At 44.5% G+C, this 16,659-nt stretch overlaps 1 protein-coding gene across 2 annotated transcripts in view; it reads left to right on the top strand.

Moving 5' to 3' along the window:
- The first annotated feature begins 6,385 nt into the window (after positions 1–6,385).
- Positions 6,386–16,659, top strand: part of LOC106592038 (adhesion G protein-coupled receptor B2) — a 430,312-nt gene continuing 420,038 nt past the window's right edge. For both annotated transcript variants that reach the window (XM_045694923.1, XM_045694922.1), the window contains exon 1: positions 6,386–7,104. The gene's annotated coding sequence lies outside the window, so the exon portion shown is untranslated. The remainder of the gene's footprint in view (positions 7,105–16,659) is intronic.

Below are 16,659 nucleotides of genomic sequence, written 5' to 3'. Positions count from 1 at the left end.
TTTTTGGACTTTTAAATTAGTAATATATAATTTATGAATGCTTCATGACATTAGAATCAACTGTCTAACCCCCATTAGTACTTGTTTGACTCAAACATTATTAAAACTATCATTTTGATTGATGGATGGTAAATCCTTGCATCCATATATTGTAGCTCTGTCCATGAATTTGAGAGTGGTTGCAGTTATCCGGCCCCATCCCTCAGCTGTTTAACAAAATTGTAGCAGGGTGTCCACTTTGTTGTTGTTTAAATCCAAGATTGTGCCTTTAAACAGTGTCTCACTTTAATGAACAAACCTCTGTACCTCAAACCTGATACCTCTACGGTATGAATAGCCGACGCTCTCCCAGTCCCTGAGCATTGCAGCTTGCGAGCTGTGAGCTGCAAATGCGGAGTCATAAAATATTCAACAACAATGAGCAAAATCAAGCCCAAGTCTGGATATATATAAATGCATGTTTTATTTTTGGAGGCTGGAGGGGGGGGGGGACTGGATTGCTCAGACTGCTGAGTTGACAGGAAATTGTTCAGGGAAATTAAATTATGTTTCACCTTCGGTCAAATATGGTGAAGCTTATGTAAAATCTGTAAAATGGGGAAGCTTATGTAATATCTGGAGAATGGGAAGCGTATGTAATATCTCTAAATTGGGGAAGCTTTTGTAATAACTGTAGAATGGGGAAGCATATGTAATATTTCTACATTTACATTACATTTAAGTCATTTAGCAGACGCTCTTATCCAGAGCGACTTACAAAATGGTGCATTCACCTTATGATATCCAGTGGAACAACCACTTTACAATAGTGCATCTAAATCTTTTAAGGGGGGGGTTAGAAGGATTACTTTATCCTATCCTAGGTATTCCTTAAAGAGGTGGGGTTTCAGGTGTCTCCGGAAGGTGGTGATTGACTCCGCTGTCCTGGCGTCGTGAGGGAGCTTGTTCCACCATTGGGGTGCCAGAGCAGCGAACAGTTTTGACTGGGCTGAGCGGGAACTGTGCTTCCTCAGAGGTAGGGGGGCCAGCAGGCCAGTGGTGGATGAACGCAGTGCCCTTGTTTGGGAGTAGGGCCTGATCAGAGCCTGAAGGTATGGAGGTGCCGTTCCCTTCACAGCTCCGTAGGCAATCACCATGGTCTTGTAGCGGATGCGAGCTTCAACTGGAAGCCAGTGGAGAGAGCGGAGGAGCGGGGTGACGTGAGAGAACTTGGGAAGGTTGAACACCAGACGGGCTGCGGCGTTCTGGATGAGTTGTAGGGGTTTAATGGCACAGGCAGGGAGCCCAGCCAACAGCGAGTTGCAGTAATCCAGACGGGAGATGACAAGTGCCTGGATTAGGACCTGCGCCGCTTCCTGTGTGAGGCAGGGTCGTACTCTGCGAATGTTGTAGAGCATGAACCTACAGGATCGGGTCACCGCCTTGATGTTAGTGGAGAACGACAGGGTGTTGTCCAGGATCACGCCAAGGTTCTTAGCACTCTGGGAGGAGGACACAAGGGAGTTGTCAACCGTGATGGCGAGATCATGGAAGGGGCAGTCCTTCCCCGGGAGGAAGAGCAGCTCCGTCTTGCCGAGGTTCAGCTTGAGCTGGTGATCCGTCATCCACACTGATATGTCTGACAGACATGCAGAGATGCGATTCGCCGCCTGGTTATCAGAAGGGGGAAAGGAGAAGATTAATTGTGTGTCGTCTGCATAGCAATGATAGGAGAGACCATGTGAGGATATGACAGAGCCAAGTGACTTGGTGTATAGCGAGAAATAGGAGAGGGCCTAGAACAGAGCCCTGGGGGACACCAGTGGTGAGAGCGCATGGTGAGGAGACAGATTCTCGCCACGCCACCTGGTAGGAGCGACCTGTCAGGTAGGATGCAATCCAAGCGTGGGCCGCGCCGGAGATGCCCAACTCGGAGAGGGTGGAGAGGAGGATCTGATGGTTCACAGTATCAAAGGCAGCAGATAGGTCTAGAAGGATGAGAGCAGAGGAGAGAGAGTTAGCTTTAGCAGTGCGGAGAGCCTCCGTGACACAGAGAAGAGCAGTCTCAGTTGAATGCCCAGTCTTGAAACCTGACTGATTAGGATCAAGAAGGTCATTCTGAGAGAGATAGCAGGAGAGCTGGCCAAGGACGGCACGTTCAAGAGTTTTGGAGAGAAAAGAAAGAAGGGATACTGGTCTGTAGTTGTTGACATCGGAGGGATTGAGTGTAGGTTTTTTCAGAAGGGGTGCAACTCTCGCTCTCTTGAAGACGGAAGGGACGTAGCCAGCGGTCAAGGATAAGTTGATGAGCGAGGTGAGGAAGGGGAGAAGGTCTCCGGAAATGGTCTGGAGAAGAGAGGAGGGGATAGGGTCAAGTGGGCAGGTTGTTGGGCGGCCGGCCGTCACAAGACGCGAGATTTCATCTGGAGAGAGAGGGGAGAAAGAGGTCAAAGCACAGGGTAGGGCAGTGTGAGCAGGACCAGCGGTGTCGTTTGACTTAGCAAACGAGGATCGGATATCGTCAACCTTCTTTTCAAAATGGTTGACGAAGTCATCCGCAGAGAGGGAGGAGGGGGGAGGGGGAGGAGGATTCAGGAGGGAGGAGAAGGTAGCAAAGAGCTTCCTAGGGTTAGAGGCAGATGCTTGGAATTTAGAGTGGTAGAAAGTGGCTTTAGCAGCAGAGACAGAAGAGGAGAATGTAGAGAGGAGTGAGTGAAAGGATGCCAGGTCCGCAGGGAGGCGAGTTTTCCTCCATTTCCGCTCGGCTGCCCGGAGCCTTGTTCTGTGAGCTCGTAGTGAGTCGTCGAGCCACGGAGCAGGAGGGGAGGACCGAGCCGGCCTGGAGGATAGGGGACAGAGAAAATCAAAGGATGCAGAAAGGGAGGAGAGGAGGGTTGAGGAGGCAGAATCAGGAGATAGGTTGGAGAAGGTTTGAGCAGAGGGAAGAGATGATAGGATGGAAGAGGAGAGAGTAGCGGGAGAGAGAGAGCGAAGGTTGGGACGGCGCAATACCATCCGAGTAGGGGCAGAGTGAGAAGTGTTGGATGAGAGCAAGAGGGAAAAGGATACAAGGTAGTGGTCGGAGATTTGGAGGGGAGTTGCAATGAGATTAGTGGAAGAACAGCATCTAGTAAAGATGAGGTCAAGCGTATTGCCTGCGTTGTGAGTAGGGGGGGAAGGTGAGAGGGTGAGGTCAAAAGAGGAGAGGAGTGGAAAGAAGGAGGCAGAGAGGAATGAGTCAAAGGCAGACGTGGGGAGGTTAAAGTCACCCAGAACTGTGAGAGGTGAGCCATCCTCAGGAAAGGAACTTATCAAGGCGTCAAGCTCATTGATGAACTCTCCAAGGGAACCTGGAGGGCGATAAATGATAAGGATGTTAAGCTTGAAAGGGCTGGTAACTGTGACAGCATGGAATTCAAATGAGGAGATAGACAGATGGGTCAGGGGAGAAAGCGAGAATGTCCACTTGGGAGAGATGAGGATTCCAGTGCCACCACCCCGCTGGCTCGATGCTCTAGGGGTATGCGAGAACACGTGGGCAGACGAAGAGAGAGCAGTAGGAGTAGCAGTGTTATCTGTGGTAATCCATGTTTCCGTCAGCGCCAGGAAGTCTAGGGACTGGAGGGTAGCATAGGCTGAGATGAACTCAGCCTTGTTGGCTGCAGACCGGCAGTTCCAGAGGCTGCCGGAGACCTGGAACTCCACGTGGGTCGTGCGCGCTGGGACCACCAGGTTAGAGTGGCAACGGCCACGCGGTGTGAAGCGTTTGTATGGCCTGTGCAGAGAGGAGAGAACAGGGATAGACAGACACATAGTTGACAAGCTACAGAAGTGTTATTTCTTGTATTATTGTCTCCTGTGTCTTTAGAGAACTGTTTCACTTTGATATCCTTTTTCTTCTGTCCTGATTTTCTCTTTTTCTACAATTTCTACAATGGGGAAGAGTATATGTGATATCTCTAGAAGGGGGAAGCTTCTCTAATATCTCTAAAATGTGGAAGCTTATGTAATAACTCTAGACTGGGGAGGCTTATGTAATATCTCTAGAAATGGGAAGCTTACGTAATATTTATATAATGGGGGAAATGTATGTAATATCTCTACAATGGAGAAGTGTATGTAATATCTCTATAATGGGGAAGCTTATGTCATATCTCTAAAATGGGGAACCGTATATCTAACATCTCTAAAATGGGGAAGTTTATGTAATATCTCTAAAAAAGTAAGCTTATTTAAAATCTCTGGAATGGGGAAGCTTATGTAATATTTCTATAATGGGGAAAGTGAATGTAATATCTCTAGAATGGGGGAAGTTTATGTAATATCTCTATAATGTGGAAGTGTATGTAGTATATCAAGAATTGGGAAGCTTATGTAATATATCTAGAATGGGGAAGCTTATGTAATATATCTAGAATGAGGAAGCTTATGTAAAATCTCTAGAAAGGGGAAGCTTACGTAATATCTCTAAAATGGGGAAGCTTATGTAATATCTCTAGAATGGGGAAGCTTATGTAATATCTCTAGAATGGGGAAGCTTGTGTAATATCTCTATAATGGGGAAGCCTATTTAATATCTCTATAATTGGGAAGCTTATTTATTATCTCTAGAATGGGGAAGCTTATGTAATCTCTCTAAAATGGGGTATCTTATGTAATATCTGTAGAATGAGGACGCTTATGTATTATCTCTAGAATGGGAAACTGTATATGTAATATCTCTAGATTGGGGAAGATCATGTAATGTCTCTAAAATTGGAAGCTTATGTAAAATCTCTAGAATGGGGAAGCTTATGTAATATCTCTTGAATGGGTAATTTTATGTAATATATATATAATGGGGAAGTGTATATAATATATCTAGAACGGGGAAGCTTATTTTAAATCTGTAGAATGGGGAAGTGTATGCAATATCTCTAAAATGGGGTAGCTTGTAAAATATCTGTAGAATGGGGAAGTGTATGTAAAATCTCTAGAATATGGAAGTGTATCTATTATTTCTATAGTGGGGAAGCTTATGTAATATCTCTAGAATGGGGAAGCTTATTTAATATCTCTAGAATGTGGAAGCATGTGTAATATCTCTAGAACAGGGAAGCATATATTTTATATCTCTTGAATAGGGAAGCTTATGTAATATCTCTAAAATGGGGAAGGTTATGTAGTATCTCTATAATGGGGAAGCTTATGTAATATCTCTAAAATGTGGAAGCTTATGTAATTGCTCTAGAATAGTGAAGTATATGTAATATCTCTGGAATGGGAAAGCTTATGTAATGCCTCTAGAATGGGGAAGCTTATGTAATACCTCTAGAATGTGGAAGCCTATGTAATATCTCTAGAATGGGGAATCTTATGTAATATCTCTGGAATGGGGAAGCATATATGTAATATCTCTAGAATGGGGAAGCTTATGTAAAATCTCTGAAATGGGGAAGCTTATGTAAAATCTCTAGAATGGGGAAGCTTATGTAATATCTCTAGAATGGGGACACTCATGTATTATCTCTAGAATGGGGAAGTTTATGTAATCTCTCTAAAATGGGGCGTTTAAAAAAGTAAAAATGTATATTTTCAAGTTTCAAGTGTTAATGCCATGTGCACAAGTACTGTGAAATTCCATTCTTACAAGCTCCAAACCCAAAAATGCAGTAATCCATTTTAATGTAGCACTAAAAAATAACAGAAGGTAGAACAAAAACACACGAGAAATAAAAATAAGAAAAAAGAACCTGAGAAAGTAAGAAGCAATATTGTATCTGCAATGGTTTGAACATTTTATGTTATGCCCCTGGACGCATATTCATACAACTTCTCAGATTGCTGATCTAGGAACAGTTTCACCTTTTAGATAACAATGAATAAGTTTATATGGCCCTGAGGGTGGGGGGGAACCTGGTCCTAGATCAGCACATGACTAACCTCGGCGGTCTGCTGGGAGCTCTGCATGGTCATGAAAAGGTTCTCTGATAATAGCTATGCTCCGAAACGGAAGCTCAGTTTGGCATGTCTTTTGACCCATTCCAAAACGGTCGATATGACGCATTTAACAAAGCATTTCCATTCAGGAAAAGACTGGAATATTAAATAAATGAGGCTTAGAGATGAGTCACCAACTGGTTTAAGGAGGGCAGGTGGAATAGTGCATTTCCGTGTTGTTGTTTTTTGGAGAGGAGGCTATAACAGAACGTAGAAAAAAACTAAACTTAAAGGGGATGCTGATATAAATAGTATGCTATTTCGCCTGTCAATGCGTGAGTAGTACACTACGGTAATGAAACTTTTTTCATATGCTGTATTTGGAACCTTTGCGCCGAGTTGACGTCAGCAACAGGGTGCGCGCCTGCCGGGTCCCCGGCTAACAAGAGAGAGAGATGGGACCGCGCATCTCCGTCCTCCACTGCTGAAGCGACTGCGAGGAGCCAGATGCCGACTGTGAGCCGCTGCCTGTGGATATCGCGGATGCCAGTGCAGGCGAGAGCTAGTGGAGAGACAGACCCATTTACACTCAGCCAAGGCGAATAACGGAAGGGGAGGCAGTGGAAGAGATAAGGAGAGGAGGTTTTTCAGAGTGGTTTTCAGCTTCGGAAGAGGAGCTATGATAGCAGAGGAGGACTCGGAATTTTGAGCACCACGAGAGGAAGAAAAAAACGCGTTATCCAGTTCTGCTGCGGCTAGTGAGCGCATTCTCTGCTCGGTTTGGAATAGCCTACAGTGTGTTTACATGAGACCATGGAGATACGGCTTGGATTTATCAAACGCCACTTCGACAGTTTGTGAAAAAAATTGGACCTTCATTTTTCAACGGCATTTTACTCTCTTTTTATTCGTTGGGATTGTGTTTTTTAGTGTATTTTTTCCGTTGGCATATTTTTTGTTTTATCTATGGTGTTTTATTATTTATGTCGTCTTTTCCTTCTTTCCCAATTTCTTATTTTTGTATTAATCGGTTTTGGAGGAGAGCTCGGAGTGAAGATTTGTGGAGAGAAGATGCTGCGCTGCTCGTGTGAATGATATACTCTCTCCCCAACTGAGACGTGCCATGGATGGAAAACTTCATTTGCATCTACGAAACCGATCGGGAAATATCCGTTGCATCGAATAACTACTGCTGACATCGATCAGGTAAGAATCCATATCGAATATGTGTGTTTAGTAAACACTATGCTGTATATGACAGCTTAGTTGTGTGCGTAGGCTTTAAGATATTGACACGGACAAGCTTTTGAAAGTGTCCCTGGTAGAAATCGTGTGTGAATGTGTGAATAATTTATTTTGTGTTGAATACCTTGTTTTAACGTTAATCAGTAGCATGGTAGAATTGGTCCAAAGTTGGCAGGCGACCTTTTATCCAGCAAGTGCATCTGCAGTCAGTCGCGGGGATATAGCTCATGACTTGTGTGCTGTGAACCTGAACCAGAGTACCGGTCACGCAAAATCACAATACGTTAAATAATGTTTCTGTGGCCCAACACGACATGTGGTACTGGTCTCTCTAATCCTGGTTTTCGTGCCAGTGGTGTTCTATTGACGTTTGCCTCTCAACCTATTCAGTCAGACATGTAACTTTGCGCAGTGTCGAAATGCACACAGACTCGCTCTCGTCAACCTTAGTGGTGTAGGCAAGGGATCCTATTCCATGCTTTAGAGATGGGTTGGGAATCACAGCAAGCCTTCTCCTCCGCGACTCAGGGGTTGTCTTTTCACACTTCATGTACACCAACGTGTGTTCAATAGACACATTTCCTAGCTAAAAATAAGAATAGGTTTTATTTTTTCTCTGTGTGTGTGTATGTCTTCTCTCCCTCGCGCCCGTACACGTGTGTGTTTGAGTGAGTCCATTCTCTTGTGGAATGCTAATGAGGGAAGTGTCATGTCTCCGGTCCATTGGGGGGGTCGTTATTGGACTGAATGATTTCATGAATATCCGTCACAGTAGACTAGACTAGACCACTGGTCTCCAAACTGTGGGGCTCGGGCACAAGGGGTTGGGGGGGGGGGGGGCTATGCGAGATTTGGTTGGGGGGGGGGGCCCCACCTCGTGGCAAAACATTTTAGTGACACCCCTCTTGAAGGTGAAGAGAGAAATTTCATTTTTTATGTTCATTTCCTGCAATTCTACCATGGGAGCATAGAGAAAATGTTGCATACAGTATTTGACAGTACTATTCTCAATACTCTAAAACATTACAGCATCCCTGTACATTTTCAGCAGGGATGCTGTAATATGTTTTACAGTAAGGGAAATGGTACTTTAAAATACATTACAGCATCTCTGCTGAAAAGTGTAATTACAGTATTAAGTTGGCAACACTGGTACCAGTATAATGCTGTAAATGTCCAGGGAAAAGTTTTACAGTGTATCTTTGCGCCGGTCCCCAGGTGCGTTGTTTGCCGTTACCAACGCAAACAGGTGGCTCTCGTGACGCTGAACGGTGCTGACAAACGGGACGCGTCGGTGGCCGCGTGAGGAGCCTCCGAGCGCTCGCTCTCCCCCGGCCATCTGTTGAGCGTGCCTCGTCTTGCGTTCCTCCACATGCGCTCTGCCTGAATACAATTTCCCATTGGTTTTCATCACATCCGTTGAATAATATAATGTAAACACAAGACTTGGCTCAACCTCATTTATTCAAGTCAAAACAACATGACATGACATATGTGAATATAATATCCACTGTCTTGCAAACCATAAGACATGGATTTAAAAACAATCTAAAGTCAGATTTTAGTTTTCTTTTGGTTATGGTTAGAATGTGGGATTCTATGACGTAACTCCTGAATGTGAATAGTGACAAATCCCGTCTCACTCCCTGGTCTCAGTGCTAATGGTGCTCGCGGTGCCGTGACCCCTCTTAATGGGGATGCAGCACCAGGATGGCGGATATTACCACGCATGACGGGTGATGGGAGCATCAGAAAGGGGAGCGCTCCGGTTTAAACCACGTGTTGACGGTAGAGGACAATCTGGTTAACATGATGCATGAGATGGATTCACCTTAATGATGATGCACCGTCTCAATCAGAGAGAGAGAGAGAGAGAGAGAGAGAGAGAGAGAGAGAGAGAGAGAGAGAGAGAGAGAGAGAGAGAGAGAGAGAGAGAGAGAGAGAGAGAGAGAGAGAGAGAGAGAGAGAGAGAGAGAGAGAGAGAGAGAGAGAGAGAGAGAGAGATTCAGAATCACAACCTTTGAATCATGGATTAATATCTGAACAGCTGTTTAGGATATTACTCTGATTATAGTATGGCAGATGTAAAACTCATTAATGTAAAGTATCTCAGAATTACACACTACACACAGACTCTCCATCTCCCCTCTCTCTCTCTCTCTGTTTCTCTCTCTTTCTCTCTCAGCCTCTCTCTTTCTGTCACTCTCGCTCTTTCTTTCTCTCTCTTCCCCCTCTCTCTCTCTCTCTCTCTCCCTCTCTCTGTCTTTGTCTTTCTCTGTCTTTCTCTCCTCTCTCTCTCACTGTCTGTCTCTCTCTTTCTGTCACTCTCTATCTCTTTCTTTCTCTCTCTTCCCCCTCTCTCTCTCTCTTTCCCTCTCTCTCTCTCTCTCTCTCTCTCTCTCTCTCTCTCTCTCTCTCTCTCTCTCTCTCTCTCTCTCACTCACACTCACACTCACTCACACACACACACACACACACACACACACACACACACACACACGCCTGTGGTGCACGCCTGTGAAAACCTGGAGGGGTATGAGGGTTTGAAGGACTGTTTGCATGCCTTGGTGTCCAGGGAATAAAGTTGTTGGCCTTCCTTCACTCCTCCTGTGTGTGAGCACTCAGTTTTTCTGCATGTGTCTCACACTGTGAGTGTGCATGTGTGTGTGTGTGTGTGTGTGTGTGTGTGTGTGTGTGTGTGTGTGTGTGTGTATGTGGTGCATATGGACCATGGGCCAGGCAACAGCTTGGTCTTCCCTGGATCAGTGCACCCTGGCCAGGCCATTGTTCCACCATCATCTCCCTCCTCTATCTTTCGCCTGGATCTTTCCATTCCTCATGTACTCTCTTCTCTTTCTTCATCTTAATCTCTCTCCACACGTCCTCTTCTATCCCGCCATGGTTTCATCGTCCTCATATTCACTTCTCTCTAGCTCCTCCAAATCTCTCTCTTTCTCCATTCCTCTATCTAACCTGTATATCCCTATTTTCCTCCCCCTCCATACTCCCTCACACCCTCCTTAACCGCTCCATCTCCCTCCATACTCCATCCCACCCTCCTTAACCTCTCCATCTCCCTCCATACTCCATCCCACTCTCCTTAACCTCTCCATTTCCCTCCATACTCCATCCCACCCTCCTTAACCTCTCCATTTCCCTCCATACTCCCTCACACCCTCCTTAACCTCTCCATCTCCCTCCATACTCCATCCCACCCTCCTTAACCTCTCCATCTCCCTCCATACTTCATACCACCCTCCTTAACCTCTCCATCTCCCTCCATACTCCATCCCACCCTCCTTAACTGCTCCATCTCCCTCCTTACTCCATCCCACCCTCCTTAACCTCTCCATTTCCCTCCATACTCCATCCCACCCTCCTTAACCTATCCATTTCCCTCCATAATCCATCCCACCCTTCTTAACCGCTCCATCTCCCTCCATACTCCATCCCACCCTCCTTAACCTCTCCATTTCCCTCCATACTCCATCCCACCCTCCTTAACCTCTCCATCTCCCTCCATACTCCATCCCACCCTCCTTAACCTCTCCATTTCCCTCCATACTCCATCCCACCCTCCTTAACCTCTTGGGGCTAGGTGGGACGCTAGCGTGCCACCCGTGGTGCACTCCATCAACAGCAGGTGCATTTCAAGAGCGGCAAATTTGAATCCAAATAAATGTCAAAATTCCAATTTTTCAAAAATACAACTATTTTACACCATTTGAAAGATAAACATCTCCTTAATCTAACCACGTTTTACGATTTCAAAAAGGTTTTACGGCGAAAGCATAAATTTAGAGTATGTTAGGACAGTACATTTACAAGAGTTGTGTGTAATGTTTTGTCAAGTCAAAGACAGGGTCACCAAAACCATAAAACCAGCTAAAATGATGCACTAACCTTTTACAATCTCCATCAGATGACACTCCTAGGACATTATGTTAGACAATGCATGCATTTTTAGTTCTATCAAGTTCATATTTATATCCAAAAACAGCGTTTTACTATGGCATTGATGTTGAGGAAATCGTTTCCCTCCAATAACCGGCAGTCAAGTCAGCGTCACAAATTAAATAATTAAAATTAGAAAACATTGGTAAAATATTATATTGTCATTTAAAGAATTCTAGATTTACATCTCTTGAACGCAATCAACTTGCCAGATTTAAAAATAACCTTACTGGGAAATCACACTTTGCAATAATCTGAGCACTGCGCCCAGAAAAATACGCGTTGCGATACAGACTAGACGTCATGTTGGGGAGATCTAAAATCGAAAATACTATGTAAATAATCCATTACCTTTGATTCTCTTCATCAGATGTCACTTCCAGGTATCACAGGTCCATAACGAATGTAGTTTTGTTCAAAAAAGCTCATCATTTATGTCCAAAAATCTCCGTCTCGTTAGCACATGATGTAAGCCAGCCGGACTTCTCGTCATGAACGAGGGGAAAAAATATATTTCCGTTCGTTCAAACATGTCAAACGTTGTATAGCATAAATCATTAGGGCCTTTTTAACCAGAACATGAATAATATTCAAGGTGGACGAATGCATACTCTTTTATAACGTATTGGAACGAGGGTACCCAACATGAACTCGCGCGCCAGGTGTCTAATGGGACATCATCGTTCCATGGCTCTTGTTCGGTCAGATCTCCCTCCAGAAGACTCAAAACACTTTGTAAAGGCTGGTGACATCTAGTGGAAGCAATAGGAAGTGCCAAAATATTCCTAAGCCCCTGTGTTTTTCAATGGGATAGGTTTAAAGTCAATACAACACATCAGGTATCCACTTCCTGTCAGAAAATGTCTCAGGGTTTTGCCTGCCAAATGAGTTCTGTTATACTCACAGACACCATTCAAACAGTTTTAGAAACTTTAGAGTGTTTTCTATCCATATATAATAAGTATATGCATATTCTAGTTACTGTGTAGGATTAGTAACCAGATTAAATCGGGTACATTTTTTTTATCCAGACGTGCAAATGCTGCCCCCTAGACCCAACAGGTTAACCTATCCATGTCCCTCCATACTCCATCCCACCCTCCTTAACCGCTCCATCTCCCTCCATACTCCATCCCACCGTTGTTAAACTCTCCATCTCCCTCCATACTACATCCCACCCTCCTTAACCTATCCATGTCCCTCCATACTCCATCCCAACCTCCTTAAAAGTGTGTGTCTGTGTATGTGTGTCTTTGTGTGTGTGCACGTAGTTGTATTGGTATGTGTACCTGTATGTGTACGTGTGTGTGTGTTTGAGTCTGAGCTCTCTCTCTGCTGTGTTAAGGCTGATATTTAAATTCTTTCTTGACAGGGCTGTCAGAAGTGATCTGGTTGGCTGGCTGGGTCCTACTGAGCAACACACACTGACCAACAAGCTTAACAGACTCATAATCACATCTACAGGCTCCTCTGTCAGATCCCCTCACATCAGAACACACTACAGTATAGCACCACTACCACTTCCTCAAACAGAGAGACGGAGAGGGAAGAGAAGGGAGGGAGATGGAGGGAGAGAGGGAGATAGGGAGGAGGAATCAGAGAGGGAGAAGGGGGAGACAGAGAGAGAAAGAGAGAGAGTTAGAGATTGAAAGAGAGAGACAGACAGACAGACAGACAGACAGACAGACAGACAGACAGACAGACAGACAGACAGACAGACAGACAGACAGACAGACAGACAGACAGACAGACAGACAGACAGACAGACAGACAGACAGACAGACAGACAGGGAGACAGACAGACAGACAGGGAGACAGACAGGGAGACAGACAGATCGAGAGAGCTAGGGAGAGAGAGATAGATACAAATATATACATATATATATATATATATATATATATATATATATATATATACAGTTGAAGTCGGAAGTTAACATTACACTTAGGTTGGAGTCATTAAAACTTGTTTTTCAACCACTCCACACATTTCTTGTTAACAAACTATAGTCTTGGCAAGTCGGTTAGGACATCTACTTTGTGCATGACACAAGTAATTTTCGCAACAATTGTTTACAGACAGATTATTTCACTGTATCACAATTCCAGTGGGTCAGAAGTTCACATACACTAAGTTGACAGTGCCTTTAAACAGCTCGGAAAATTCCAGAAAATTATGTCATGGCTTTAGAAGCTTCTGATAGGCTAATTGACGTTATTTGAGTCAATTGGAGGTGTACCTGTGGATGTATTTCAAGGCCTACCTTCAAACTCAGTGCCTCTTTGCTTGAAATCATTGGAAAGTCTAAAGAAATCAGCCAAGACCTCAGAAAAAAATTGTAGACCTCCACAAGGCTGGTTCATCCTTGGGAGTAATTTCCAAACGCCTGAAGGTACCACATTCTTCTGTACAAACAATAGTACGCAAGTATAAACACCATGGGATCACGCAGCCATCATACCGCTCAGGAAGGAGACGTGTTCTGTCTCCTAGAGATTAATTTACTTTGGTGCGAAAAGTGCAAATCAATCCCAGAACAACAGCAAAGGACCTTGTGAAGATGCTGGAGAAAACAGGTACAAAAATATCTATAGCCACAGTAAAACAAGTCCTATATCGACATAAGCTGAAAGGCTGCTCAGCAAGGAAGAAGCCACTGCTCCAAAACCACCTTAAAAAATCCAGACAACGGTTTGCAACTGCACATGGGGACAAACATCGTACTTTTTGGAGAAATGTCCTCTGGTCTGATGAAACAAAAATAAAACTGTTTTGCCATAATGACCATCGTTATGTTTGGAGGAAAAAGGGGGATGCTTGCAAGCTGAGGAACACCATCCCAACCGTGAAGCATGGGGGTGGCAACATCATGTTGTGGGGGTGCTTTGCTGCAGGATGAACTGGTGCACTTCACAAAATAGATGGCATCATGAGGTAGAACAATTATGTGGATATATTGAAGCAACATCTCAAGACATCAGTCAGGAAGTTAAAGCTTGGTCGCAAATGGGTCTTCCAAATGGACAATAACCACAAGCATACTTCCAAAGTTATGGCAAAATGGCTTGAGGACAACAAAGTCAAGGTATTGGAGTGGCCATCACAAAGCCCTGACCTCAATCCCATAGACAATTTTTGGGCAGACCTGAAAAAGCACGTGGGAGCAAGGAGGCCTACAAACCTGACACAGTTACACTAGCTTTCAGGTGGAATGGGCCAAAATTCACCCAACTTATTGTGGGAAGCTTGTGGAAGGCTACCCGAAACGTTTGATCCAATTTAAACTATTTAAATCCAATTTTACAAAATACTAATTGCATGTATGTAAACTTCTGACCCACTGGGAATGTGATGAAAGAAATAAAAGCTGAAATAAATAATTCTCTCTACTATTATTCTGACATTTCACATTCTTAAAATAAAGTGGTGATCCTAACTGACCTAAGACAGGGGATTTTTACTGTATATATATATATATATATATATATATATATATATATATATATACAGAGAGAGAGAGAGATTGTGTATGCATGTGCTCGGCTCGCTGTATGTTACATTACGTAAGCACGGCGGAGAGGACTCTCCCTCTGTTGCCATGCTGCATTTAGAGCAACAGATGCCTCTGTCACCGGGGCGGATTTCACTTGGCTAGTCCCGGGGTGACTCTGTCAATATTTGCTGTGGGTGTCATCTTGGTTTGGGGCGCTCTTCAAGCATGACTGGGCCTGGGTGGGGGTGAGGGCAGAGTGAAGCTAGCAAGAGCACAACTAGAGCCCCAGACCTGCTTCTGCAATTAATTAAGCCTTTTGGCAAAAAACTCAAAGGATGGGCCTCCTTGGGAATAGATAAGGGGGAAAAATAAACAAAACAAATGAATTGCCAAGAATTGCTGTGATAATGCACATTTCTGATTCGTATTGTTCACGTGGTGTGTTGGTCTGTTCCTAACCCAGCGGTGTGTTAGTCTGTTCCTAACCCAGCGGTGTGTTGGTCTGTTCCTAACCCAGCAGTGTGTTGGTCTGTTCCTAACCCAGCGGTGTGTTGGTCTGTTCCTAACCCAGCGGTGTGTTGGTCTGTTCCTAACCCAGCGGTGTGTTGGTCTGTTCCTAACCCAGCGGTGTGTTGGTCTGTTCCTAACCCAGCGGTGTGTTGGTCTGTTCCTAACCCAGCGGTGTGTTGGTCTGTTCCTAACCCAGCGGTGTGTTAGTCTGTTTCTAACCCAGCGGTGTGTTAGTCTGTTCCTAACCCAGCGGTGTGTTAGTCTGTTCCTAACCCAGCGGTGTGTTAGTCTGTTCCTAACCCAGCGGTGTGTTGGTCTGTTCCTAACCCAGCGGTGTGTTGGTCTGTTCCTAACCCAGCGGTGTGTTGGTCTGTTCCTAACCCAGCGGTGTGTTAGTCTGTTCCTAACCCAGCGGTGTGTTGGTCTGTTCCTAACCCAGCGGTGTGTTGGTCTGTTCCTAACCCAGCGGTGTGTTGGTCTGTTCCTAACCCAGCGGTGTGTTAGTCTGTTCCTAACCCAGCGGTGTGTTAGTCTGTTCCTAACCCAGCGGTGTGTTGGTCTGTTCCTAACCCAGCGGTGTGTTGGTCTGTTCCTAACCCAGCGGTGTGTTAGTCTGTTCCTAACCCAGCGGTGTGTTGGTCTGTTCCTAACCCAGCGGTGTGTTGGTCTGTTCCTAACCCAGCGGTGTGTTAGTCTGTTCCTAACCCAGCGGTGTGTTAGTCTGTTCCTAACCCAGCGGTGTGTTGGTCTGTTCCTAACCCAGCGGTGTGTTGGTCTGTTCCTAACCCAGCTGTGTGTTAGTCTGTTCCTAACCCAGCGGTGTGTCTAATTATGTGTATACGTGTGTGTCCAGTAGAAGTCGACTGATTATGATTTTTCAACGCCGATACCGATACCGATTATTGGGGGACCCAAAAAAAGCCGATACCGATTAATTGGCCAATTTTTTTATTTATTTGTAATAATGACAATTACAACAATACTGAATGAACACTTATTTTAACTTAATATAATACATCAATAAAATCAATTTAGCCTCAAATAAATAATGAAACATGTTCAATTTGGTTTAAATAATGCAAAAACAAAGTGTTGGAGAAGAAAGTAAAAGTGCAATATGTGCCATGTAAAAAAGCTAACGTTTAATTTCCTTGCTCAGAACATGAGAACATATGAAAGCTGGTGGTTCCTTTTTTACATGAGTCTTCAATATTCCCAGATAAGAAGTTTTAGGTTGTAGTTATTATAGGAATTATAGGACTATTTCTCTCTATACGATTTGTATTTCATATACCTTTGACTATTGGATGTTCTTATAGGCACTTTAGTATTGCCAGTGTAACAGTATAGCTTCCGTCCCTCTCGTCGCTCCTACCTGGGCTTGAACCAGGAACACATCAACACCAGCCACCCTCGAAGCAGCGTTACCCATGCAGAGCAAGGGGAACAACCACTCCAAGTCTCAGAGCGAGTGACGTTTGAAACGCTATTAGCACGCACCCGGCTAACTAGCTAGCCATTTCACATCGGTTACGCCAGCCTCATATTGGGAGTTGAT

This window comes from Salmo salar, chromosome ssa14 (assembly GCF_905237065.1).
Source record: "Salmo salar chromosome ssa14, Ssal_v3.1, whole genome shotgun sequence".
Lineage (NCBI taxonomy): Eukaryota > Metazoa > Chordata > Actinopteri > Salmoniformes > Salmonidae > Salmo > Salmo salar.
This window is presented reverse-complemented; position numbering and strand designations above follow the sequence as displayed.